We start from the raw sequence: 24,771 nt of genomic DNA, 5'->3' as shown, positions 1-24,771 counted from the left end.
ATATGAACAGGCTGTTTTTAGATGAAAAAATTAAAGCTAAATGCAGTCATAAAAATGCTCTAAATCATTGTTGATTAGAGAAATGCAAATTAAAATAATGCAGAAGTAAATATCTCACACCTATCAGATTGGCTAATATAATAGAAAAGGAAAATGATAAATGTTGGAGAGGATGTGGGAAAATTGAAACACTACTGTATTGTTGGAGGACTTGTGAACTGATCCAACCATTCTGGGGAATAGTTTGGAACTAGGCCAAAGAGCAACCAAACTGTGCATACTCTTTGATCCAGGAATACCACTCTTAAGTCTGTAACCGAAAGAGATCATAAAGGATGGAAAAGGAGCCACATGTACAAGAATATTCAGAGCAGTTCTTTTTGTGGTGGTAAAGAACTGGAAATTAAGGGGATGGGGAATGTCTGAACAAATTGTAGGAAGTATATTTAATGTAATGGAATACTATTGTTCTATAAGAAATGGTGAACAGGTAGATATCAGAAAAATCTGGAAAAACAAACATAAATCGATGCCTATTAAAAGGAGGGAATCAGGAGAACATTATATAAAAAACAACATTGTGCTATGACTAAACATGAATGACTTAGATCTTCTCAGAAATACAATGATCCACGGCAATTCCAAAAAACTTGTGATGAAAATGCTATTCACATCTAGTGAAAGAACTATGGAATCTGAATGTAGATTGAAGCATACTATTTTCACTTTTTCTTTTGTTTTGTTTTTTTTTCTCATGGTTTTTCCTTTGTTCTGATTATTCTTTTACAACACAATGTGGAAATATGTTTAACATGACTGTGCATGTATAACTCATATCAGACTGCTTCCTCTGTTAGGGAGAAATTAGAGAAGGAAGAGAAATTTGGAACTCAAAATCTTATAAAAATAAATGTTGAAAACTATCTTTACATGCATTTTTAAAAAAGTATTATTAAATACAAAGGAAAAATAGAGATGAGAAAGTTACTGAGATGAAGGGGGTGTGGTAAAGGATAGATCAAAGTTACAAATGGTTAATACATTTTTTTCCCTCATTTTACAATTCCCTAAGGCCAGCATGCAGAATCCAACTTTCTGTACTATTTAAATGGTCTCTCTCTTTTTCTACCTCTGCCTCTTTTTCAGCTCAAACAGAAGTATAAGTACATATAACCAGAAAGTAGTAATGAATTTAAGAATGAAAATGATGCTAATAAAGTTGCTTGAGAGAAGTGAGACCCAATTGACTAGCTAATGTCAATCAAGATAGAAGAACAGATGCATAATATAACTTTTTGGTATTTTTAGAAATCTTTTTTGTGCTTCATGTCATCTACTTATTTACAATTAATGAAGTCATATGAAACTCAAGCAGTATATTAGATATGGGGGATATATAGAAATTTAAATGTATGACAAGGAATTGTAAGACTAGAAATTGCTAAAATCACTTGAATTAAATGGGGTAGAATGAAATATAGAAAAGATTCAGGTTATTTTGATATGCTGGTTCACCAATGTGAGACACCAATGTGTCTCACTGGCATTGTATATTATGCATAAAAATGTCTATTTTTACTATTATATCTTTAACAAAACAACAACAAAATTGTTTTCAGAACTGCCTATCCTTATGAACTAAACAGGAAGGCTTGTACATTGTTCCCTCTCCTTTGTCTTTGGTAATACATATTTCTTCCAATCACAAAATTTATAGCTAGAAGGACCTTTAAAATGATCAACTGTGATGGACTTGGTTCTTCTCAGCAATGTGAGCCAAGACAATTCCAACAGACCTGGATTGGAAAATGCCATCTACACCCAGAAAGAGAACTATGAGAGACTGAAGGTAGATGGCAGCATAGTATTTTCACTTTTTTGGGGGTGGGGAGGGGCTTGTTTGTTTGCTTTTTTTCTTTCTTGTTGTTTTTCCCCTTTGGTCTGATTTTTCTTGCACAATGTGACAAATATGGAAAAATGTTTAAAAGGATTGTATATATTTATCCTATATCAGATGGCTTGCTATCTTGGGGAAGGGAGAGAAAAATTTGGAACACAATCTTACAAAAATGAATGTTGAAAACTGTATGTGACTTGGAAAAATAAAATATTATTGAGGAAAAAATAAATAATATCATCTAATTTTTTGTTCTGAGTAGCTAGTAGCATAGTGAGCTTGGAATGAGGAAGAAGACATAATCATGAGTTCAAATCTAACCTCAAATACTGATTGTTAACCCTGTGTACCTTAGTTCTTCATCTGTAAAATGAGCTGGAGAAAGAAATAGTAAACCACTGCAATATCTGTGCCATGAAAATTTCCAATGGGGCCATGAAAAATCAGGATATAACTAAAATGATTTAACAATCAATCTTTTATTCTCCTGTTATTTTAAAACTAATTATTGACAGAATTGGGATTAGAGCCAGGATCTCCTGACTTCAACCTTTCATTGTTCCCCAATGCTTCCCTTGTTGAAACAATCTCTGTTCTCAGCTATAATTTATTTCTGTTATACTTTAGTTTTATTATATTAAGAAATATTTTCATTTCTACAAAGAGCATCCTACTGTACTATGTAAAGTGTTTAACTTAGAGCTAGAATTGATGAAGTATGATTTTGTGGTCCCCTGAGCTGGTTCAAATACTGCTTCGGATACTAACAGAATAATTTTAACTTCTTTAAGACTCTCCTCACCTGTAAATGGGAGACGATTCCTAGGTTGTTCTAGGTAATACTGACAAAACATAAAGGCTTTCAAAACTTTAAAGTATATATGTGTGAACATAAATTATTATTATGGACACAAAAGCACAAGAGAGTTTCGAGAACAATTTCCTGCCCTCCCCCCCCAAATCAAAGGCTTTATTAATCTAAAACACAATATATAAAATATCCAAATTAACCCTAAAATACCTATCACAAGCAGAATTTGTTTCTATCCTATTTGAACCCAATAAATAGTATAATTCAGTTAAAAGTTGTTCAGGAATAAGGGTCAACTTAAAGTAAGTCAGTTATATGTCAGGCAATTAGTGCAGGGGAGAGAGCCTGAAAAAGAACTGGAGAGTTGGGAAACTGGAGGTCACAGTATCGATCAAGATCATAGGATTTGGCATGGATAGGCAGAGGGAGATGGAAAACCAGTAGATGATGGTTAAGGGAATTTTGGAGCTCTTGAAAATTGGAATTGGTACATATCTGGATAATGGCAAGATCCAGGGAATGGCCATCTTTGAATATGGCTGAGGTAGGGATTAAGAAATAGTATTAAGTCATAGTTAGGGTGTTTGAAGCAGTCAGTATGCATAGTGAAGTCTTATATGAGGTCAGGAGTCAAGGAAATGACAAAGTTTGATCAAATACAGAAATTATTGAGGAAGCAAAGAGTACTCTGGAAGTCTGATGGCAACAGTGACTAGGATTTTGATTGGCTGGAAAATATGGATTGCATAGATCTCATAAGAAGGAGGGTCTATTGAGTGATCCAAGGTATAGGGAAAACCTGGAAGTAGCAATGGGAAGCAATAAATATAAATCCTGTCTCAGCCAGTGTGCAAGGGGAATGAGTGAGAAAATTTTCAAAAATTTCAAAACAGAAAAGTGATCACCTCTCTCATTTTTCATTTATACTATTTTGGACTTCAAGCCAAAAATTTAAACTTTGCAGTTTAAATATACTTAAAATTTACTTTCTCCTTTTTAGACCTGACCATAGTGGCCTAAAAGTACTATTGCCTTGAAATTAAAATATACAAAGCTTGATTTTCTTCTTTTTGCTTAGGGAGAAGGCAGGCAAGGGGGAAAGAAGCTCTGAAAGATCTGCTAGAACTTAATGTTGCCTAACTTAAAACATAAAATACTTTAAAAATTAGTATTCTTCCAGGAGCCTAGAATTGTCTTTAAATTGACCATGGGATTATAAGACTTTCTTTCATATACTTGTGCTATCTTTGCTTTGTTAAATTGTTATTAACTTAGTTCCTCTGCTTCCCCTACTTTTCCCTGGTCCTTCACTCTCAGAGGACATGCAAGTGAGCTGGATGTAAGTGAGAGAGGGCTGTGCAAGGTCACTTGCCTTACTTTCTCCTCCAAAGCCATGTAGGTCCAGAGCAAGAGATGGATCGGGAAGACTGGAGATGGCCCTAGATTCAGTGGGAGACTGGCCTTGTTAAACTAAAGCTTTTTTTCCAACAGGTCTCAATTTGACTGAGACTGAAGTCATTTAGTTATTAAGGGTAGGTAGCAATTGAGGCAAAGAAAGGTCCCTTTCACCTAGTCCAAAAAATGAAAAAATCTGGGTGATGGAGAAAACTCTTAGGGTCCCTTAGATGAAAGGCTGCTTGTCTATAGAGTTTAGATGGTCTTATTTAGATATTCTCAGATTGGCAGGGCTTCATTTAAGGTACTTTTGGAAGCAGAAACTATTCCCATATTAACATTTCTTCTTAACCAGCCTCAGAGAGAAGGCAATTCAGAATATTCTTTGCTTTGGAAACAGAGAATTTGGTCTGAATCTTTGCCCCGTCACTTGAGTTTAGATAAATACCGTGGTCTTTCTGGGTCTTTGAAAAATCGCTTTTGGGTGTAAATCCTACGATTCCCAGATTCACAAGTCCATTCGGATACTTAGCACAGGGTAATGAAAATTCTAATAAATCTGGGGATTAGAATGTATTAGATTTATTAGAATTTTCATTACCCTGTGCTAAGTATCCGAATGGACTTGTGATCTCTTTGATTTGAGTATGCTTTACAAAACTTAAAATGTATAATACTATATATATATATATATGCATAATAACACTAGCTATTATAATACCGAAATCCTACTTAAAGGCAGAATGTGCACAGCCTTTTGTGCCCTTTTGGCATTAGTCTACCTGCTGGAACTCCTACTCTGGGCAATCCTGCAGTTTCCAGTGGTATCACTGGTTAGGCTAGATCGCACATCCTTAGAGTCAAAAGGGTTTGGAAACGTTAGTTCTGGGTTCAAATCTTGCCTCCGCTCTTTCTTAACCCGCGACCCGTGGAAAATCACTATTTGATAACATGGGGGGAGGGGGGGAGTCCCTTCCGGACCTTTCCTTCCAAGACCCGATTGGGTCTTCCAGGCGCGCTCAGAGAGAATGGAATGGGGAGAAACAGGCTCGAAGTCCCGCCGGCGGCGCCGGGACCCGGCAGGCGGCTTGCCCAGGAGGCTGGGGAAGCCCCCGACCACATCTCCTCCTTCTAGGCTGGGCGCCCCACCCATGCCCTCCGGCTCTCGCTCTCCGAGAGCCCACCGCGACTCGGTGACCCGCCCCTTCCCGGTTTCGGCCAATCGGCCGCACCCGCCTCCAGGGAAGTGGAGGCGGAGGCCGGGGCAAGGAGAGGAGCAAGGCTTCCCGCCTTCGCCAGCACCCATTGGCTCTGGGCTCGAGGGATCCTAGAGACCGGAGTACGTCGGGATTGGCCGAAGCGGGTCTGGACGGCGGTTCCCATTGGCTGCAGAGGTCCCCGTGATGCGGGGTGGTGACTGACGGCTCCTGGTCTGAGGGGCTCCTGCTTGTCAGGTTCTAGGTAGGTGTATTTCCGCGAGCCCGCCGTCGCCCCGGGCAACGCTGGGGGAGCGGGGAGGGCGTATCAGTAGCTGGGGCAACACCCCGCGCCCTCTGGGGGGCGCCCGGCGCTCGGCACCTAAGGCGGCGGCCTTGGCGGGGGCTCCTCCTCTTCCTCCTCCTTTCCGACTCCCTCCCCCCACTCCTAGCCCCCTAGCCCTGAGGCCGTTGCCCCCCCTCTCCCCCCGGCTCGTGGAGGGGCTTCTCCGATGGAGGTTGGGGTGCAGGCTTAGAACCCCCTCCAGCCGAAGGCCCGGGCCTGCCCCTTTGGGGCCCTAGGGATTGAGAGATAAGGGGGGAGGGAAGGTGGCTGGAGATGGCTCCGCCCCCGCCCCGCCCTACCCCCGCAGCTGGGTCAGGGGGTCACTTAGTGTCTCCTGCCTTGGGGTATTTGGTCCACACCCTCCAAGTATGCCCCATTCTCCTTCGCCTCCTTTGCGTGGGTGTTTTTTCCCTCCTCTAGGCTGCGTTTGCGGAGGGGGCTGGGGGAGGTCACCCTGAGGCTTGGGGATTGAAATTGCTGCACACCCCTCCTCCCCTCTTTTTTTAGTTTCCCTTAGGGTATGAAAAGGACTGCATCCTATTTACTATGTCCCTCAGGTCTATTCCTGACCTACTGTTCTCCTTCGTTTCTGATAGTCTGCCTTGGGACTGAAGTGATTTTGGGTTTGAAAGGTGCTTGTAGAACTGGGTGACATCACTTAAAACCAGTATGACTCCATGGGTAATGCATTTTATTTTATCTTTTGGAGGACAGATAGTTGTTCTCGCTATATGTAGTGCCATCCGGAAATCTTAATTTGTTTATACAGACTTTTGTTTTAATTTGTCATTCTGCATTGTGAAAAACTGGCAATCTTCATGTAACGTTCAGAGGAGGCAACAAATTGTATCTGACACATTTTGAACTACGACTAATACAATTAAAGTTCATTCAGTAGTTAAAGTTTTATTCCTATTTCCTCTCTCCCCTTCCAAAAAAATATTTTTAAAGATGTAACCGATCTTTGTCAGTGGGCGTGGCCAGAGTCACGTTATAGAAATAGAAATCAGTTTCAGGGCAAGAGACGATATCTACATATTGACCCAGCACATGTCATAGTGGGTAAAGTTCTCGTTTAAATCCTCTTCAGACACTTCTTAGCTGATGTGTACTGAAAGGTTAAAGAACTATGTAAATGTCAGATGATTATTACAGAAACATTGGACTTACAGAGAAGAAATGGTTGAGAAAATTCAGTTCCAATTAACTTTGCCACAGATTGCTATTTTGCACAGCTGTGTTATTTGGAATGAGTCATTATTCTTTAATAAAGAGGTAAGCAGTGTGATGAAAATCCTTTTGGATTTTTGGAGTGAGGACTTTGGTGCACTAAAAGACTACTTTAATATTGCCTAATTTCTTTGCAGTTTTTTTACTCCCTGTAATTCTCAGCTATATTTTCCCATAAAACTCATGAAATGTGCTGAAAGCCATCCTCTAGTTATTTTCAGCTCTTGGGTTTTTGTTATCCTTCATTCTTATTACCCCTCCCTCACTCTTTTTGGTCATACATGACCTTCATGATGTATGCTACTTCCTGGGTCGTTGATTATAGCTAATACATTACAGCCTACTTAAAGTTATTAGTCTTTCCATTGCCCTTTGGCTATTTGTTTTGACTGAAGACTTTTTTGTAATTCTTCTGATTCGTGTATCATTTTGATAAGTAATAGTAGGCGTCTGTGAACAGTTTAGGATAATTAAAAATGTAATTTCCCACATGTGATTCAGCCCTGTCTTCCTCTCAGTTCTAGGAGCATCTTATTATCCAGTTTATATAATCTCAGAAAAAGATAGATAACCTATTTAGGTAACATGCATTTTCCATTCAGCTGGTCTTTGTGTATGTTGGCTAGAATACTCGCATTGCTACGAGTTTACTCAGGTATTAAGGTGTTTTGGGATGTGATAGAATTAGGAACACTATCAAACTGCAAATCTAGATTTTGTTAATGCATTATAGATATACTATTCAAGATATAATTTTTAAAGGGCCAATTTGTGAACCTTGAGTTTGCCAGGAACTACAGTTTACAATCCCTTGAGAAATACCCAGATTTATTAGAATTTTCATTACCTTGTGATAAGTATCCGAATGGACTTGGGATTTCTTTGATTTGAGTATGCTTTACAAAACTTAAAATGTATAATAAACATTAGCTATTATAATACTGAAGCCATTAAATTTTCTACAGGATATCAGTGGCACTCACTTCTGTTCACTTCTGACCTTGTTTTTGGTATGGGAACAGACTGGTCCCATACCTGTTTTCTCTTCCTGTCCTACAATTCCTTGATGACATTTTATTGTTATTCTTTGGAATTCCACATTAATTTTAGGTTGTAGCATGATCACACTATCCTTTTGATCTTCATTGACCTATGAAACTTATTTTAGTTTTTCAGAACCAGTAGTGCTTCTGGTATTGCTGCCATATAATCTCATTGGTTAAAAGGGAGTATTAAAAAGATGGGTTACTTTCATGAGAAGCTTGATATTAGCAAGAGTTTTGCAGTTTCCAAAAAGCAGTTACAACCAGTTTTCATTTTCTTGTCCAAGTTTGTGCCATGCTCTTTCAAATATAAGGCTTGGACAGACTCTGGGGTATCATCCAAGTACATATTGAAATCTGGCTAGTAGATACTCTTCATCCACTTGCTTTTTCCAGGATGGATAGTTAGATCAGATTTCTTTGAGTGATTACAAATTACTAGGAAGATCTGCATTGTTCTGGGACTTGATGCAGTCAATTATTATCTGTAAACAGGAACATCTTGAATTCCTTATCTACAAGAAAATGAGCATTTTGAATTCATTATCTACAAGAAACCACTTTTTAACTTGGTCCCTGTGCTAGATCTCCTCTATATCATAGTGGACTTTTTGGAGAGCATTAGTCATTTCCTAAATTTATGGACATCTTATTTTTACTGGCTTTTTGTTACCAAAAAATACTGCTATGATTATTTTGGTATATATGGAACCTATCTTTCCATCTTGGTAAAGACTTTTTTACTTTTACAGTAAACCTTCAGTTTCTAAAAACTTTCCAATTCTTCTAGCCAAAAGGTCAATCATTCACTACCTTTTTATAATAGTTTTTTCAACTTAAGTATTTTAGGTATTTCAACTGAAGTACTGAAACTTGAAACTTGATTTGCTTTCTAACCTTAAGATAAACTAGAATCATTTTTTGAACCAAACATGGGTTTCTTATTTTAATAATGATATAATGGGTCACTAGATGGCACTAGTTGGTACCACACCACTACGAGTGAAGGGTAGAATGCTGGAGTCATGAAAAGGAGTTCAAATTTTGCCCAAGATCCTTACTAGCCATGTGACTCGGGCAAGTCACATAACCTCTCTCTGTTTCAGCTTCCTTATCAGAAAGATGGGAATGGTAATGAAAGAAGCAACTCCCCAAGTTATTGTGAAGTTAAAATGAGACAATAATTGTAAAGTGCTTTGCAAACTTTAAAGCCTTTTATACATGACTAGCCATTATTAGCTGTTGTAAAACAATAATTTTTCAATTATTCATGATTAAGCTGTGGTTAATTTTTAATATGGAACTAGCCAGCATACACACTATACTTGGCATTCTCTTATGTAACATGTGTTAAAGAATCTTTTTTAATACTGGTATTTCATGTTTATGGAATATGTGTATTCTGGGGGAAAAAACCTGCCTATGAAACAAAATTCTATAAAGTAAATAAATGGTTGCTATTTATAATAGTTACAGTCACAGAATCTTAGAACAGGAAAGAATGGTCTTAATAGTAATTTAGTTAAACCCTTGATTTTACATAGAAGATAACTTGAGACCTTGATGTTTATTGAATTACATATAGCAGATACCCCCCTCCCCCCATTTCCAATTAATACCCTTTTGTCTTATTACTAATAAATTAAGCCACAAGCTTCCTGGTTACAGAAATTATATAGAGCTAATCGACTCCCTACTTAAGATAGGTAATTCATGAGGCCTTGATATTCTAGATTTATAGGGTAATTATTGTATGAATAACTTTAAAAAAAGTAATCGGGCTCAGTGCCATCCCTCCTATAGTCATGTATGTTTTTATAAGGAAGCATGATACTTCTGCTGACTTAGGCAACCCATTTCGCGATCCATTTGGAGGGTGGGACTGATTAAAATGTTTGTATACAGCCCCAAGACTGGATAGAATTAAATATTGGATCTGGAATAAGATTGATCTCAAAGAACATATTTTAACCACTATGTTAATTTATCAGTACAGTTATTATCTGAAAGAGTGGCAGTCATCCATTACTTTTTAAATTTACAGAAAAGGTAATAGAAATGAGTCATCCATTTGGAGACCTGTTTCTGGGCTAACACGATGGGTAAGGTCTGTGCTTCCATCCTGACTAGAAGATTCACTGATTGGAACATGAGAAATGGTTTCACCAATAGGAATCAAAAGGGTTTCATGTAAACTGATGGTTTTAGTGGATATTTATTGCAGTTCATATTGGATGAAGATAAACATAAAAGGGAATGTGTAGAGTGTCCTGGCTTACTCCAACCAATGCATTTGGTTCACTGCCACACAAAATAGTATTAGCATTAAAATGGCATGAAGAGATTGTTATAGACTCTTGCAAGACAGCATGATCTCACCTTGCACGCATTAACATCCAACCAGAGTGACACAAGACTACCCTCTTTGGCCCAAAATTTTTAATAACACTACAACTAATAATACATGTTTATAGGACCATACATACTGGACTAGATTATGATTTGTACAATAGGAAAATTAATGTCCTAGCATATGCAAATGATTTAGCCGTACTTGGTGACATCCGGCACTCCCTGAGGAAAATGCTGAACACTATGAGGTTACCTAATATATTTCAATGAGACCAAATCTGCAGTCATATTGACTGATGATCAGATATAGAGGGTATTCCATATTCAAAGTTGGGATCTCAGTGATGTCTAACACCTATTCTTGGAATTCCCTGGGGTTCCACACTGCAAATTCTGTGAAGGATACAATAATATATTTGCACACTTTGATATAGGTCTAATTTGGTTCCTTGTAAGAAAACACACAAGTACTTTTTCCCCCCTAACTCTATATCTATATCATTCCATCTTAAAAATGATTTGTTTCCCAAAAGTGCCCTTAGACACTTAGATTAAATTACCAGGAGATGGCTATACTTCCCTCAAAGGGCCACATTAAGCCACTACTTCCCTTATAGAGTCTAGGGAGGATGAACTTTCTACCACCAATTGTTCTAGTTATCAGGTAGCTCATGGAGTGAGTTTCTGGCACCAGGCAGTGTGGGTCAGCTGCTTCATTGTGCTACTAGTGATGTGTTGAAGAATAGAGTTAAATGTAATCCTCAACAAGAAGACTTTTTCATTTATTTGAATAATTATGGAAGGAAAATTCTGTATATAAAGATGCAGTAGCTTCTAACATCTGGTCCCAGTTATGAGAAGTCTCCTGACAATTGTCAGTTAAAATCTAAATTGAGAATTAAAAAATGGTGTCTTGGCGGTTTGCTCTAGAAGTGGAGAGGAATTTGAAATATTCACTAAGATATTTTAAATAGCAGCTAGTCGGCAAACCTGTTCAGGATAAGATATATCCCATCAGCTCCATGGCTATGGCCTTAATATATATTTAGTAAGGGAATTTTTACCCGATTTATGGTCTGACACTTCATTTCATAGAGCCAGACTGGACTACATTCCATTGAATGGGGCCAGGAGATTTGATTCTGGAACTATGTGCTGTCATTGATGTGGAATATCAAATGAAATTCTCTCACCTGTCCTTTACCGTTTTAGTCCTCCACTAAGTGGGATTATTACTTGATAGATATTATCTTATATAGACTTGTTAAAACCATCAATGTGCCAGAAAAAAAAAACTGGAATTTAGGCAAATTCAACAATTCCAAGACTAGAGAAGGCCTCAAGATCAGACTTCATAATCTTAGATAATAAGAGCTGCAGGACCACTTTCTTTCTTTCTTTTTTTAAAAATTATTATTATAGCTTTTTATTTACTAGGTATATGCATGGGTAATTTTTCAGCATTGACCCTTTTGTTCCAACTTTTCCCCTCCTTCCCCCTACCCCTTCCTTCAGATGGCAGGTTGACCAATACATGTTAAATATGTTAAAGTATAAATTCAACACAATATATGTATACGTGTCCAAACAGTTATTTTGTTGTATAAAAAGAATCGGACTTTGAAATATTGTACAGTTAGCCTATGAAGGAAATCAAAAATGCAGGCAGACAAAAATAGCGGGATTGGGAATTCAATGTACTGGTTCTTAGTCATCTCCCAGAGTTCTTTCGCTGGGTGTAGCTGGTTCAATTCATTACTGCTTTATTGGAACTGATTTGGTTCATCTCATTCTTGAAGATGGCCAGGTCCATCAGAATTGATCATCATATAGTATTGTTCTTGAAGTATATAATGATCTCCTCGTCCTGCTCATTTCACTCAGCATCAGTTCATGTAAGGCTCTCCAGGCCTTTCTGAAATCCTCCTGCTGGTCATTTCTTACAGAACAATAATATATCATAATATTCATATACCATGTTCAGCTGTTTTCCAATTGATGGGCATCCACTCATTTTCCAGTTTCTGGCCATTACAAAGAGGGCTGCTACAAACATTCTTGTACATACAGGTCCCTGTCTTTTCTTTAAAATCTCTTTGGGATATAAGCCCAGTAGAAACACTGCTGGGTCAAAGGGTATCCACAGTTTGATAGCTTTTTGAGCATATTCCAAATTGCTCTCCTTAATGGCTGGATGTATTCACAATTCCATCAACAGTGTATCAGTGTCCCTGTTTTCCCACATCCCCTCCAACATTCCGCATTATCTTTCCCTGTCATTAGTCAATCTGACAGGTGTATAGTGGTATCTCAGAGTTGTCTTAATTTTCATTTCTCTGATTAATAATGACTTGGAGCATCTTTTCATATGGCTAGAAATAGTTTCAATTTCATCATCTGAGAATTGTCTGTTCATATGCTTTGACCACTTATCAATTGGAGAATGCTTGATTTCTTATAAATTAGAGTTAATTCTCTATATATTTTGGAAATGAGGGCTTTATCAGATTGGTGCCATTTTCAAAATAGATTTCTCTCACTCTTATCATTCATTTAATTTCATACTTTGTGTCCATTTAAGTATCTCATTCTCTGCAATTATCTTGTCACTGCTTTCTCTCTATTTCTTATGTAATCAAAGCTTCTATGCTTTTCCCTATAGATGGTTTTTGGGTTACTGTCTTGCAGGGCTTACCCAGTAAACTTATCTTTTCCATTTTGCCTCATTTCTAGAATTATACCAGGCATTGAAGGTATTAGAAAGGATACAGTACATTAGTCGGTCCCCCCTCCCCCCAATTCCTGATTGTGCATCCCATCACTGATCTATATTTCCCCCCCATCTTTTTCTATGTTTCCCTGAAAATCTCTTCCCTGAGTCCATACTCTCCCAGATGCTCCTTACATCCAGGAAATTTCCCCTCTGGGAGTTAATAACTAGTAGACTAATAATACACCAAATCCTCCAGGACACACCTAGTACATTCTCTACTTTTCCATTAAGAGGTTAAATCTTTCTCACAGGAGCATTCATGTGGAATTTCCTATTAAGGCTTCCTTCCAGACTTCTCATCTTAAGTACTGCATCCCTCTCTTTCCCTCACCCCCACTCCTGTCAACTGTTGTCATTTTAAGACCACAGAAGCTACCTTCTCATTGCTAACCCCTTATTTGACCTGATATATTACATATTCCTCTCCCTTTGTTCCCCTTCCTCACTTTCCTGTACCTTCTCATATTGTAATGTAGTCCCATAAAAACAGAATGGCCCTAGAGTTTTTGTCTATAATAATGTTCCATGTCTCCCTCCTACAAACTTTTGCTTTTATCTTTGTCATTGTATACATTTAGAAAGAATTTTCTTAGTAGTCTTCTGTTGTTATTGTTGCTGTTGTGCTTGGCTCTGATATTAACTCCTGCATTTTTGTAGTTTGGGGTTTTTAAGATATTCTCATCAGATCTAGTTTTCTTAATATGTTTCACACAGCTCTTTATTTTTCAATGTCCATCTAGTTTCATGTATGATTAAGATTAGAATTACAGGATTTGTTATTTCTTAATTGAATTGTTAAATTTAATCACTTTGTGTCTGGAGTTTGTAGACTTTTTCCCCCTGGAAGTGATTTGTGAATTCTTCAGTTAGCTTTTTTATCTCCTTTTGCATTTGGCCAATTGAACTTTTAAATGAGTTGGTTTTTTTGTTCATTGGATTTTTTTTCCCCATTATACAAATTTCGTTTTTCAAGGAGTTTTCTTTTTTCCATTTTGCCAAAACTACCTTTTAAGGTGTGGTTTTCTTCAGACAATTTCTTTTTCCTTTCCCAAAGCTCTCATTTCCATTTTTTCTTTTAACTGTCTTTTAAGATCCTTTTTGAATTCTTTCAAGAGAGCCTTTTGAGTTGGAGACCAACTTATATCACCCTTTGTTTTTCATCTGGGGATGTTTTGCCTGTAGTGTCTAAAGGGTTTGAGTTTTGTTCTCCCTTGTCTCCATAATAGCTATTTATGGTCACAGCTCTTTTTATTTTTATGTTCATTTTTAAAAGTGGAGGATTGCTCTTAGGGCAAAGGGGAGATTTTCCCAAGCTTCCTCTATAGACGACAACACTAGCTTCATGCTGCCCTGGGTTGGGTTAGTGTTCCTGGCTTCCTTCCAGTGCTGGGTTAGCATATCCAATGCTATCCTAGAGTTTAGGGACTCACCATTTGTCTTCTGTAGTTGTGTTGAAGGTCTCACAGCTAGTCTGCTGATTCACTGGTTTCTGAATCAGGACAGAATAGCCAATACTGCTGTATTTTGGTTAAGAGTCTCCCACTAGATTCTCCCCCAGTTTGAGATGGCTTTTCCACCCTGGGCCTCCCTGTGTTGGGGTGAGTCCCTTCACCTTCTCTTCTCCTACCCCCTAGCCTAATTGAGACAGACTTTTACTGAAGTTCTTTCAAAATATCTTCTGCTGGAAATTTGTTACATTCCAAGTATTTGTGGGTTCTATCAGTCTAAAACCCATTCAGAGGCTTGATCTGATGTTGATCTGAGGGAAGCCAGGAAGAACTCAAAAGACCTGTCTATTATATACCGTCTTGATTCTGCCCCCAATTTGTGAATTCTTTTAGTTAATATTTCATTTTCTTTTCTGTGTTTTGTGTTTAGACATTTTGGGTAGTTCTTTTCTATTATTTTTCCTGCCTTATGATTTTAAGATTTCTTTGTATTTTAATGTCTTTGGAGACCTGTGATCCTTGGGTTATCTTTATATTTATCTTTGAGATCAACAAGTTTTGCTTGCATAGAGAGCATGTTTTCTTTTAGTGTTTTTTGTTTTGGCTTCGCATCTGGATTGACCTTCACTTCTGTGTATTTGCATTCCTAGACTATTGTTCTCTCTTGTTTATTTTGTGAGACTTGCCATTTCAGATTCCAGTCAATCATTTTTATTGTGCAGCACATAAATTCTCCTTTATTTCGGACTACTCAGAAGCAGTATCTTATGGTTTCATGCTCTTATCACATCTGCTTCAAGTGTTGGGTCATTTTCTTTTGATTTACAATCTTCATAGATGCTTGATCCATTTACTAGATCTGTAGGCCATTCTATTGTTAAATATTTTCCTTGTTGGTTTTGATGTGGCTGACATATGATGTACCTGCTGTAGGTGCCAAATGGTATTAATTTAGGAGAGCACCAAATAGTGGGGCCCAGTTATGTGAAGAATCCACAATGGGCATTCTTTTTGGCAAAATAAAGATTTATTTAGAAGAAGAGGTTACAGATAAAATTGAGAGATACAACAAGAATACTAGGAATGGTAAATATGAAATAGTGTGGGAGAACAAGAAAAGGATTTTAATAATTAATAATGGAAAAGACAAGTTCCCTAGTGGAACTTACAGTTACTCAGGAGGAGAAAAGGAATACCCTATGAGGTTAGCAGACTAAACCCTAAAAGGGATTTAGCACCCTGAAGAAGAGAGGCATTCTAAGTTATGGTTGGAGGAAGGGGTTGAGAGGAGAGACACCATGAAAACATTGTGGGGGATCAGAGGAGAGACACCACGTGGGGAGTCATAATGGGGAGCTGAGAAGAGAGACACCATGAGGGTAGAAAGTCATAATGACTGCCCCAAGGGGTTCAGCAAAGATGGCATGGGTCATAAGCAGATTTATAAGGGTAATTTAACCTTAGGGACATGACTGGGATTTCTTGGCTGGACACAGCAAGGTGGGGCAGCCCATGACTTCTCCAGAGAGGGGATCCACGTTGCTAAATTGACCTCTGTCAGAGCCTTCTCCTGGATTCCATCAATGTTCCAGTTTCTCTCTGTCAGCTGCACCCAGCTACTGAGAACTTCTTCAGTTTATCTGCTTATGTTCAGTGTTCTGGAGTTTTGTTCTGAAATCTTTGATCATTTTAGTTTCCCCCTTACACCTCATCCTTCCTCTTTAAGTTTCCCCCATCCACTTTCTGACTATCCTCTGATCTGGTGGCTTCTCTGGGGATGGGATCTCAAAGCCTCTCAGCCTTCTCCCATGTTGGCAACAATCAGTTCTCTAACCTAGGTCTCTTCCCAAAGTGACTTTTAGGTGGTCAGAATTGTCCCCAGCTGTATCATGGAGTCTTTTCTTCAGAGTTAATGGAGTGCTGCCTTCCTTCCCCTTCCCCACAGTGTCTTATTCTGGGGTCTTATCCCATTCCTTTTGGTCCTTGTCAGTAGATCAGTAAGCTGCTGTGATGTGGTGAGCCTTCGAGAACTGGAGGGCTTGTTGTCTCCTAGTACTGCCTGTATAGATTTTTTCAGGCTCTGTGTTGAGATGCTAGACTGGCTTTTGCTTTTTAAGGCTTGTAGCTGCACTGCCTATTTATTATGGCCAAGGCAAACTTCTGCAACCTAGAACCTGCTGCATCCAAAGCACTGGAGAGAAGGAGAAGGGGTGAGGTGAGAGATAACTTTGTTTTTAAGCCTGTGTCAGATTATTAAGTCTGCTGGACTATCATTTCTGATAGAGAGGTGAGGGTTGGGGGTAACACTAAAAGGATTTTTTAAAATCTTATTTGGATTTGGAGTGCCCTAGACAATGGAGACAGCTGAAATTGCTTTATCTTTGGCTTATGATTTATGTTTTGGAGAGTTTTGAGAGGTCTTGACAACTAGAGAAAATTTTTACCTTATCGTTCATGTGTTCCATCGATCCTTGTTGCATATTTTACCTTTTATGTAATTTATATTCCAATTTACCTGGTCTGCTTGCTGATCTTTGGATATCATTCTATTTTCAGTTTCTGAAAACAGCCTTTGCACAGACTCTCTCATATCTGGAATGTACTTTATCCATATCTCCACTTTTCATAATTCCTAGTTCTCTTTATATCTTAGCTCAAGGGTCACTGTCTACATAAGGCCTTTCTTGATTCTCCTAGATGCTAGTGCCTCTTGCTGCCAAAATTATCTTTTTACCTTGTATGTATCTTGTACTATATCTGTGTAAATGTTATTTCCTCTAATAAAGTATAAGTTCTTTGAAGACAAGTTTTATTTCATTTCTGTCTTTGGATCCTAAATTTCTGGCATGTAGTATTAACTTAATATTTGTTTGAATAACAAATTGATAGATTACAGCAATTTTACTTCCTTATCCCCGGAATCTGTGACCCAAATTCACATTACCTTTTTTGGTTGCCATATCATATTTATGACTCACCTTGTAGTTTACTGATTCTCAGAAATTTTTTAGACAAACTGTTGTCTTACAAGTATAAATGTAGCCACTTTACCCTTTCCACAGGGGTCATGGTCAACCATTGTTATTATTCTTTTTCCTTAACTAAAGATCTATGCCTAGTGCCTCTTTATGGCATAGAGGTTTCCTTTGGGTTCTCCAGATTTATGCTGTTGTGGTATATACCCTGGCATAGTCTATCTACTAAGTTAGAAAACTTTGAAGTATGAACATGGTGATGTCCTGTTTTCCTGTTGTCCAAGGACCACTGTAGCAATGTTTGGAGATGCCCATCACCAGAAGGTTGACCATCAGGGGATGAATTTGTTTTGGCCACAGCAAGTCATGAATGCCATCTACTAAGGCACAGAACTATTGACATATTGAAGTGAGTAAGCTATTAAGCCTATGTATGCTATTAACCTTCTTCTTCAGGTTGACAAAGTCAAACTTTTAAAATATTTTTTTTTCAGCGTATTTGAGATAGACCTATGACCATTTTCATCATTCTCTTCTGCAAGTTCTCCAAAATCTTAAAAGTGTGATGTCCTCAAATGGACCTGTCATTTTAATTGAGATCTGACTGTAAAAGACTAATAAGGTAAGATTGCTTTTTTCTTTATCTCACTTATATTACTTAATAAATCCTTAAAATTATATTTTCAGTTTGCAATTGCAAAATATTTTTGGTTCAAGTTTATTTTATGCTATTTAGCATAGTCCAATTTTCTATTTCATTGTCTAATTTATGTTTAGTCTCTGTGATTTTAAAAATACTATATTAGTTCTTTTAATGACTACCTTTCAGCCATGTGGTTTTTATTTTATTTAGGTCACATTATTCTGTCAATATTGTTTGGACTTTAAATAGTGCTGTCACATTATGTAGCATTTTGTTAATATTACATAAACATTCAAATTGATTTAATCTCATTGATTTGTACATTGTCTTCAATAATTCAGGTTTTAACTTATCCATACTTGCCCATTTGTGCAGCCCTTGACTTTATCCTACGCAAAGGGTAGGCTCAGCATGCTAGTCCACCAAACATTTGGACAAATTCAAGAACAATATATAATAGGTGAACAGCTTAGGTCCTCTACGTGTGTGGTAATAGTAAGAGTTAAGTTTCTTCACCTTTTATTCATTATTCTTACACTATGACTTGCTGTTTGGAATAAGCTTAACACCAGCACCCCAGTAGTTCAGGGTTGATACTGGGACAAAATTCAGCATTTGCAAATAATTAGCAAATAGTTAAGAAAAAGAAGCGTAGTTTGCCCTAATGGCACTTAATTTATCTTGACTTGTTCTCTGCTCCTTCTGTCTCCTTCCATGTGGAAATATGTCTGGTTAATTGGGCAGAGTATATTGATTCCTCTTTTCTACAGAAATCTTTCTAATTGGAGGGACCTTGACTCCCTTTGGATAATACTTTTTAAGTTCTTTAGATGATTAGAAAGCTGTTCCAAGAGGGGCAGGGGCCAAGTAAGTTGTAAGGATTGGAAGGATAGCTTTGCCTTTTAGGGAAAACTAATTCTTATTTTTGGGATACATTTTTTTCACTCATGCATTGCTCATTTCCTACCTTGTGATTCCCAAATTATCCTTTTATTAACATTATTATTATATTATTGTGAACTATAATAATAATAATAAAGTTAATATCAATATCTAAATATATATATGTACACACATACACACATAATTCACACTTAAAAACATAATATCTACTTAAAGGAAAGTTAATCAAATTAGAGAGATAAATAGTTAAACTATAATAGTGGGAGAATCTTAATATATCCGTTCCAGATTTAGATAAATCTAATCAAAAGCTAACCAAGAAAGAAGTTAAGGATCTTAATAGAATTTTACAGAAATCAACAAGGGATGTCTTTCCTCTCTATCTATCTCTCTCTCTCTCCCTCTCCCTCTCCATTTCTCTCTCTCTCTCTCTCCCTCTCTCTCTTTCTTCTCTCTCTCTCTCTCTCTTTCTCTCTCTCTCTCTCTCTTTCTCTCTCTCTCTCTCTCTCTCTCTCTCTCTCTCTCTCTCTCTCTCTATCTCTCTCTTTCTCCCTCTCCCCTCCTTCCCCAGTTTATTTCCTAACCATTGGCCACATTTTGAGAAAAACAAGTAATAGAAACAAGTAGGAGGACCCAAGCTTCCTGGCATTCTATCTATTAGGACCCAAGTGGCTTGCACCTGGATGTGTGGTTACCCATGTCCTATTTACCACAATCTAAGCTTTCTGCACCTGTCTTGGTGGGCAACAATTTCTTTTTATTCCCCTGTCCCTAACTATAAATAGAGGCCTTGCTGGGGCGCACTCCACTGAGTTTAGAATTCACAAGCTGGTTTAAAGTTCACATCAGCTAAGATAAATGCCTTGAGTTTCTTTCCTTAAGAATTATTTTTCATCATTTATAAGCTAGGGAATAGCTTTTTTTCCTTGTAAGTGAATGTGATTTTTTTAGGGAAATGTAATGCAAATGTTTTTCCCTAATTATTTCTTTTTTTTTAACTTTAGTTTTATTGGATTTGTTTGTTCAAAAATTATTAATTTTATATAATCAAAAAGATTGATTTTTTAAATTCTATTACCTTTCTACACCCCTATTTGATCATGAACTTTTCTTCTATCCATAGCTATAAATAGGTACTTTATTTTACTTTCTCTAACTTGTTTATGATTTGACCTTTTATATCTGGATCATGTATCTTATTTTGAGATTATCTTGATATAAAGTGTGAGATGGTGTTCTAATTTCTTCTGTGCTACTTTTTAATTTTCTCCAGTTTTTTTTTTTTTAATAAAATACTGAATTCTTGTCTCAGCAGCTGGATTTTTTTTATTGTATACTAGGCTAGTATATAACTTTGCTTATATTTAGCTAATCTTTTCATTATCATGTTCTTTAATTTTTAACCAGTATGCAAAGAAGATGTTGAGGGAGGAAGGATGGAATTATTGCTTTCTAGTATATTTGAGATCTAGCACTGCTAGGCTCCCTTTATTTCTATTTCTATTCATTTTTTCCCCTTAAGATTACCCTTTTTTTTTTCTCTACATGAATTTTGTCATTATATTTTCTAATTCTTTTAGTTGTTTAATTGGTATGGCATTGAATAAGTAAATTAATTTAGGTAGTGTTTTTTTTTTAATAAACTTATCTTACCTGTAAATTATTAATATTTTCCCACTTAGGTCTCTTTTTATTTTTGTAAACAGTTTTTCATAGTTGTAGCTATAGATAGTTCTTTCTTTATATAAGTTCATATTACATAAATTTGACTTTTTGCAAAGAATTCTGAAAGAACTCCTCATTCCCAAAAAACATCGATGGGTATTTTGTGTCACAGTGGGCACCAGGTTTTGAATTAAAAAACTCATTTTCAAAACCAGCCTCACTAACTGTATGAACCAGGGCAAGTCATTTAACTCTGTTTGTCTCTGTTCCTCAAGTGCAAAATGAGGTGGAGAAAGAAATAGTAAACTACTTCAGTATCTTTGCTAAGAAAATGCTAAAATAGGCTCATGAAACATTGGGAGCAACTGAAACAACTAAACAGAAACAAAAAAAGTGTATGTTAACTTTTATGTCCTTTACTGTGCACTTTCTCTCTATTCCTGCCTCTTGGCTCAGAGATCTGCAGCCTCTCAAGTGAAGGCAGGAGAGACTACTGCCATTGTACTGTGGAACTGAGAGAAGACTTTTGTCCAATTCTGCCTGCCTGCCTGCCAATGGGTCTGGACCCTGCATATGTTTTCTGCCCATCTGCACTCAGTTAACATGTGTCTGTCCTTGGAACCATGTATCAGCCCTCTCCTGTCTGTGTCTGTGTCTAGACCCCACATTTCTGTGCCCTTTGTATTCTTCCTCTTGGTTCTGGCCAGGCCCCATATGGCTGATGTGGGCCTTTCTGTGTTTCTCTTCCCCTCTTGGTCCATGTGTCTTTGAATCATGTGCCAACCCCCTCCCTCCATGGGAGTATTGGGTTCTTTACTGCCTGCCTCTTTCCTTACCTTCTTCCTGTTTCCAAGTCTTCATTATATAAAAATCTACTTTAAGTAGAGATCTGTTGAATGATCTTCTAAGTAAGGCAAGAACTGTCTGTATATTGTTCTTGTGTATATCTTGGTAGGTAGATTCCCAAGTATTTTATATCTGTATTAATTTTAAATAGAATTTCTTTTTCTATCTCTTCTTGTTGAATTTTGTTAGCAATATGTAGAAGTACTAACAATTTATTTTATATCCTGAAATTTTGCTGAAGTTATTGTTAGTTAATTTTTTAGTTGACTTTTTAGGGTTCTTTATATATATACCATTATGTCATCTGCAAAAAGTGTTAATTTTTATTTTTTTAAAATTATGCTTATTAGTTAAATTTCTTTTTCTTGTTTTGTTGCTATAGTTCTCATTTTTTTTTAAAGTACTATGCCAAATAGATGAGGTAATAATGGACATCATTGTTTCATCCCTAATCAGGTGACTTAAGCAGGTCAGATAGGTACTTAAATTTCAAGGCCTCTGAACCAACACTCTTTTCACTGTATACCCTGCCTATTAAGAAATTGCTGTGGTCAAAAGAATTAATTATCTTGTGATTAACTTTCTGGTCATGAGCCTCCCTGATTTTAATTGGTTTAGACTTTATATGAACGACACTTTAGCTACATAGTCAAAATTTGGTCAAAGACCCAAAAAATTGTACTGTTAGTATAACCTTCAAGAAGATGGGGTAACTTCTGTGACATGATGAAGCTCTGGAATTCAGTGGCTATGGTTTAAGAAGGGCACAGACAAATTGGAGAGTATCCAGAGGGCGGCAATCTCCTTCAGTCATGAAAGGGACCTGAGGCTATGTCATATGAGCTTCAGGTGAAAGAACTGGACTTGGTTAGCTTGAAGAATGGTGATTGATAGATGTCTTCAGGTTATGGGCTGTTATGTAGAAGAGCCCCTGGATTTGTTAAATTTAGCCCTTGAGAATAGAACTAGGAGCAAGTTAGATATTGAAAAGAAGCAAAATTTAGCTTGTCATGAAAATTTTCTTAACTACTGGAACTCCAAAAGTAAAATGGGCTTGCAAGAGAGGTAATGAGGTCTCCTTTTTTGTACATCCTAAAGCATAAGATGGCTGACCATTTGTGTGCTATACTGGGAATTCCTTTAGTGAAAGGGTTAGATTAGATAGCTGGTCTAATCCCTTTCAACTCTTACTTGCTTTAGCTATCTTTCATGGTTGAAATATGTGAGTGTGTATTTATTTAAGCTTTTTCTTAGTATTGTGTCTTGTTGCTTGGAAACTATTCAGATCCTGCTTTCCTGAACCAGATCCTTTCTTCTAGACTCTATTTTTCTTTGAATACATTAAAAAAAATATTTAGCAAGAGATGATGACAGCTTTGATATGTTTTTGTTTTACAATTTCTAAATTGTTCATACAAATTCACATCCAAAAGATTTCTAAAAGATGAAGAAGTTAACATACTGCCTTTCGCTCTGTTTTTTCAAATTGTTGATACAAATTCACATCCAAAAGATTTTTGAAAGATGAAGAAGTTAACATAATACTGCCTTTCGCTCTGTTTTTTCATTGTTTATCTCCTCTTCATAGAGCCACTCCCATAAAGATTCAGTTTGAGCACCATCTTCTGCATGAAGCCTTTCCTGATTCCTTATTTTGCTAGTCTCCTCCTTCCCAAGTCATCTTATATTTAATTACTTTGTATGTGTTTCACTTGGTCATTTTATATTCATGATATAAATATTTCTATCTATGCTTGTTGCTGTCATTAGAATGGAATCTTTTTGTGAATAGGAATTGTTTTTATTATTTATTCTTGTATTCCCAGTATATCTACATACATTCTAATGAGAGCAACAAGCACATTTAGGAATGGGGGCTCTATGAAAAAGTGCTTGTTTTCTTGCTAATGCAAATCTCTCTACATTCATAAGTCATCCAATTTCATCCTGCCATCTCCAGCAGATTACTATCATCTTCATTCACTACTCTTGTATTTGAAGGAAGGTAGAGTCTGAAAGAGAATCTGTTTCAAGAAAGCAGGCTTTGAATAGCCTCTGAACCACAAGACACAATGCCTAACTAAGAAAAAGTAGTAAACAATATTCACTTACCATATGGGTGAAAGGTATCTAAGGCCTCTTGTCACCTTCCTTCAGGGGACACATTGAGCCCAGCAGGAGATAGAAGGCAAGGAACATAGAGGAATGTGTGGCTCCTCTTCTCTTTGGCTATGAGGCAGGAACACAAAGTGGTAGACTGTGACTATTCCTGTTGAGTATGAGAAGATATTTATTTTTCTTGCCATGGAAAATATCTCTATATGTACAAGTCATCCAATTTCATCCTGTTTTTTCAAGCAGATTACTATCAGCTTCACTCACTAATTTTTAATCTTTCCCTGTCTACCAGTCTCTCCTCCATCATCAAAATACCTTCATATGTTATATCCACCCCCAAAGGCTTTCATCCCTTTTCTTTCCTTTTTGCAGCTAAATTCCTAGAAAAGCCAATGTGTAATTGGTGCTTCTACTTCTTTTCTATTTTCTTAACTCTACATCCTGACTTTGCAACTGAAATTTCTCTTTCCAAAGTTGCTAATGATCTAATAGCCAAATCTAAAAGCATTTTAAAAATTCTCAGTCTCAAGACATAAATTATGAATTTATGTTATATATCATACATATATAAAACATATATATATATATATAAAACATTATATATATAATATATTATATCACTTGGGCCCTCATTGCTGCTAGACAGTCTTTATCTACCTTATCATCTCTCTGTCCTATTGTTCATAGCAACTCTCCTAAACCTTTTCATTGCCCTTCAGATCTCATGTTTTCCTCTCATCCTACCCTCTCAGCTGAGAACCTTTCCTCATATTTTACAGAAAAAATAGAGGCTGTGTACTGTGAGCTCCCTCTTCTCCTTTTTCCCTAATCTCCTGTCACTCAGATGCCTTCTGCCTATATGTCCTCCTTGACCCCATCTCACATGAAGTGATTCCATTCCATCTTGTCTCCTTCAACATTGTCCCCCTCTGTCATCCCTACTCTATCACTTATTTTCAATCTTTGTCTGCTGGTTTATTCCCTACTGCCTATAAACATTGCCATGTTTCCCTCCATAATGAGTAAACTTTATTTCATCCTTCCATTCTCAATAACTGTGTCCCTAGAACTCTTCTGCTCTTTGTAGCTAAACTCCTCAAAAAGGCCATTTTTTTTTTAATTATAACTTT

The 24,771-nt window shown here is 37.0% G+C and overlaps 1 protein-coding gene across 10 annotated transcripts in view; it reads left to right on the top strand.

Annotated features, from left to right (window-relative positions):
• The first annotated feature begins 5,496 nt into the window (after positions 1-5,496).
• FER (FER tyrosine kinase) overlaps positions 5,497-24,771 on the top strand; it is a 248,539-nt gene continuing 229,264 nt past the window's right edge. For 7 of the 10 annotated variants that reach the window (XM_031968672.1, XM_031968658.1, XM_031968678.1 and 4 more), the window contains exons 1-3: positions 5,502-5,564; positions 17,751-17,875; positions 17,961-18,088. The gene's annotated coding sequence lies outside the window, so the exon portion shown is untranslated. Of the gene's footprint in view, positions 5,565-15,661; positions 15,992-17,750; positions 17,876-17,960; positions 18,089-24,771 lie in introns of those variants that run through there. The other 3 variants (XM_031968669.1, XM_031968663.1, XM_031968671.1) reach the window with 3 other exon arrangements.

The sequence above is a fragment of the Sarcophilus harrisii genome, chromosome 1 (genome assembly GCF_902635505.1).
Source record: "Sarcophilus harrisii chromosome 1, mSarHar1.11, whole genome shotgun sequence".
NCBI classification, from domain to species: Eukaryota; Metazoa; Chordata; class Mammalia; order Dasyuromorphia; family Dasyuridae; genus Sarcophilus; species Sarcophilus harrisii.
Note: the sequence above shows the minus strand (reverse complement) of the source record. Positions and strands in the feature narration are given on the sequence as shown.